This window comes from Eptesicus fuscus, chromosome 12 (genome assembly GCF_027574615.1).
Source record: "Eptesicus fuscus isolate TK198812 chromosome 12, DD_ASM_mEF_20220401, whole genome shotgun sequence".
NCBI classification, from domain to species: Eukaryota; Metazoa; Chordata; class Mammalia; order Chiroptera; family Vespertilionidae; genus Eptesicus; species Eptesicus fuscus.
The window spans coordinates 34,520,626-34,524,402 of record NC_072484.1 but is presented as its reverse complement, the minus strand read 5'-3'; positions in this window follow the sequence as shown (position 1 = coordinate 34,524,402).

The window sequence follows — 3,777 nt, the reverse complement described above, 5'->3', positions numbered from 1 at the left end:
GAGCATAGCGAGCTCCTGGAACTTTCGTGGGCCCCCTCGCCCCTCACAATGGAGCGATTTGGGATAAGAAGGGCTTGGGTGCAGGGGGTGCTCGGTTCCAAGCTCTATAAGAAATCCCCCTAAAAAAAAAAAAAAAGGAGATATATGTACTAATATATGTAATATTTTAAACAGTAAAAAATAAAAATAAAAAAAGAAAGAAATCCCCCTACTTCTATATTCCACTGCCCAGGAGTGACGCCAAGGCAGACTCTGGGGACAGTTTACAAATGCAAGGGGGACTGGAGGGAGGGATGTGGAAGGAGTTGTAAAGCAGGTGTCACAACCCTTTCAGCGAGTGTCTTCAGCATCTGGACCCCATTCCCCCATCTCGCAGCCTCCAAATTAACCCAGAGTCTGAGCCCTGGACGCTGGAGCCAGGCCAGTCTAGAGGACCCCTCAGCCAATGGGCAGGCTCCTTCCCTCTCCACCCCTCTCCTGCCTCCACACTGGGGACCTAAGTGTCTACAAAAGCAAACACTGATAGGGCAGGTTCAAAGGGCGGGCGGAGCAGCCACAGGCTTATTGTATTGGGGTCTCTACCTATTGTGTTGGGGGGCCTGCGCAGCAATCCCGGAGCCGCTGCTGGCACCTGGGCTGGAAGAAGGCCAGGCTGACAATTATTTGTCCACTGTGGACTTCAGTGCAGTGTGGGGAGGAGGTACTTACAAGAAGCTGTTAGCAGTTGCTTGTGTATCCAGCCTTTTTTTTTTTTTTTTTTTTTTTGGTGGGGCGGGCATATATAGGCAAAATACCTGTTTGTTTTCTTTTACACAACTAGTAACATGTTATACTGTTCTGCATGTTGCTTTTCTTTTTTTCTTCACTTAACATTTTATCTCGACAATGGATCATTCTCTATCAATAGGGAAACATCTCCTTTTTAAAAGAGTGGCTGCCTCAGCCCTGGCCGGGCAGCTCAGCTGGTCACAGCGTCATCCCCACACACCAAAGCCGTGGGTTAGATCCCTAGTCAGGGCATTTACAAGAAGCAACCCGGGACTGCATGAATAAGTGGAACAACAAATTGATTTCTCTCTCTCTCTCTCTCTCTCTCTCTCTCTCTCTCTCTCTCTCTCTCAACCTCTCCTTCTCTCTCTCAAATCAATAAATAACATTTAAAAATAAAAATAGCCCTAGCCGGTTTGGTTCAGTGGATAGAGCGTTGGCCTGCGGACTGAAGGGTCCCAGGTTCGATTCCAACCAAGGGCACATGCCTGGGTTGCAGGCTCGATCCCCAGTAGGGGGCATGCTGGAGGCAGCCAATCAGTGATTCTCTCTCATCATTGATGTTTCTATCTCTCTCTCCTTCTCCATTCCTCTCTAAAATCAATAAAAATATATTTAAAAAAAGAGAAGTGCCTTCTTTAAAAAAATAAAAAATAAAAAATATTGGAAGATATTAACCAAAGAACATATATGCATATATGCATTGCCCACAGACACAGACAATAGTGTGGTGAAGGCCTGGATGGGGTGGGGGCTGGGTGGAGGGGAGCAAAGTGGGGGAGGAATGGGGACATCTGTCATACTGTCAACAATAAAAATATATATATATATATCTCCACGTAAAAATAAAGAAATAAAAAAGTGGCTGCCTCAGTATTTCACCATGTGGAATGTACCAATTTTAAAATGGAACAAGTCTCCTACTAAAAGACATTTAGACTGTTTCTAATTTTTTCCTCTTAACATAATTTCACTCACATGTGCTGACATCACTGGGATAAACTGCTACAAGTGGAACTGCTGGTCAAAGGGTACGCGTTTGTAACCTTGTTAGCTATTACCAGAGTGTTGCCCATGAAAGCTGGACCAATGCACAATCCCAAAAGCAAAGTATGAGGGAACACCTGCTTCCCCACAGCCTCATTAATAGTTACCTCACATTTTAATTTTGATCAGCCTGATAGTAAACTTGCAAAGAAAAATGATCACCACCCCAACGCCACCAGCCAACCACATCAGGAGCCTGGACTCCACCCTACCTAGCACTACTAAGAAATCCCTTCCCTTTCCCAATGTTTTGTGTTTTTTTGGTTTCTTTTCCCTTATATAATGATAAAAAGGGTCAACCCACCAAGAAGACGGAGCAATCCTAAATTCATCTGCGTGAACAGCTGAAAAATATGTGAAGCAAAACTGACAGAACTGAAAGGAAAAGTAGACAAATGTATAATTATGGTTGGAAACTTCAACACACCCCTCAACAACTGATAGAACAACTAGACAGAAAATCAGCAAGATACAGAAGACCTCAACAACATTGTCAACCAAGTATTTAATTGACACATAGAACATTCCACCTAACAACAGCAGAACACACATTCATTTCATATGCTCAAAGAACATGTGCATACCATGATTTACCACTCCTGGGTCATAAAACAAATCTTACCAAATTTAAAATAATAATAATAATTTTTTTAAATGTATTTTTATTGATTTCAGTGAGAAAGGGAGAGGGAGAGAGAAAGATAGAAACATCAATGATGAGAGAGAATTATTAATCGGCTGCCTGCTGCACACCCCACACTGGGGATTCAGCCTGCAACCCAGGCATGTGCCCCGACTGGGAATTGAACCATGACCTCCTGGTTTATAGGTCGATGCTCAACCACGGAGCCACGCCAGCCAGGTGCAAATTTAAAATAATTAAAATGACACAAAGTGTGTTCTCTGATCACTGTGAAATCAAACTTAGAAATTAATAATAAAGATAATGGGAAAATATCCAAACATGAAAAGTAAACAACACACTTGCAGACAGTCCTCAGGTCAAAGAGGAAGTTTCAAGGGAAATAAAGAAATACATTGAAAAATACTAGAGGAATCCACAGGCAGAGAAATCTCAGACATATGCTGAAGCAATTTCTTCACCGATACCACTCCTAGGGCAATGGAAGCTAAAGAGAAAATAAACAAATGGGACTACATCAAAATAAAAAGCTTTTGTGCAGCAAAAGAAACCATCAACAAAACAATAAGAAAGCCCACTGTATGGGAGAACATATTTGCAAATGTTATCACTGATAAAGGTTTAATCTCCAACATCTACAGGGAATTTATACAACTTAATAAAAGGAAGATAAATGATCCAATAAAAAAATGGGCAACGGACCTAAATAGAATCTTTTTGAAAGAAGACAGAAGGAAGGCCAAGAGACATATGAAAACATGCTCAAAGTCACTAATTATCTGAGAGATGCAAATCAAAACAACAATGCGGAACCATCTCACACCTGTCAGAATGGCTATCATCAACAAATCAACAAACAACAAGTGTTGGCGAGGATGCGGAGAAAAAGGAACCCTCGTGCACTGCTGGTGGGAATGCAGACTGGTGCAGCCACTGTGGTAAACAGTATGGAGTTTCCTCAAAAAACTAAAAATGGAGCTCCCATTTGACCCAGTAATCCCACTTCTAGGAATATATTTCAAGAAACTAGAAACACCAATCAGAAAGGATATATGCACCCCTATGTTCATAGCAGCACAATTCACCATAGCTAAGATTTGGAAACAGCCTAAATGCCCATCAGCAGATGAGTGGATTAGAAAACTATGGTACAGCTACACAATGGAATACTACGCTGCTATAAAAAGAAGGAATTCTTACCATTTGCAGCAGCATGGATGGACCTGGAGAGCATTATGTTAAGTGAAATAAACCAGGCAATGAAAGAAAAATACCACATGATCTCACTCATTTATGGAAAATAAAGAACATTATAACCT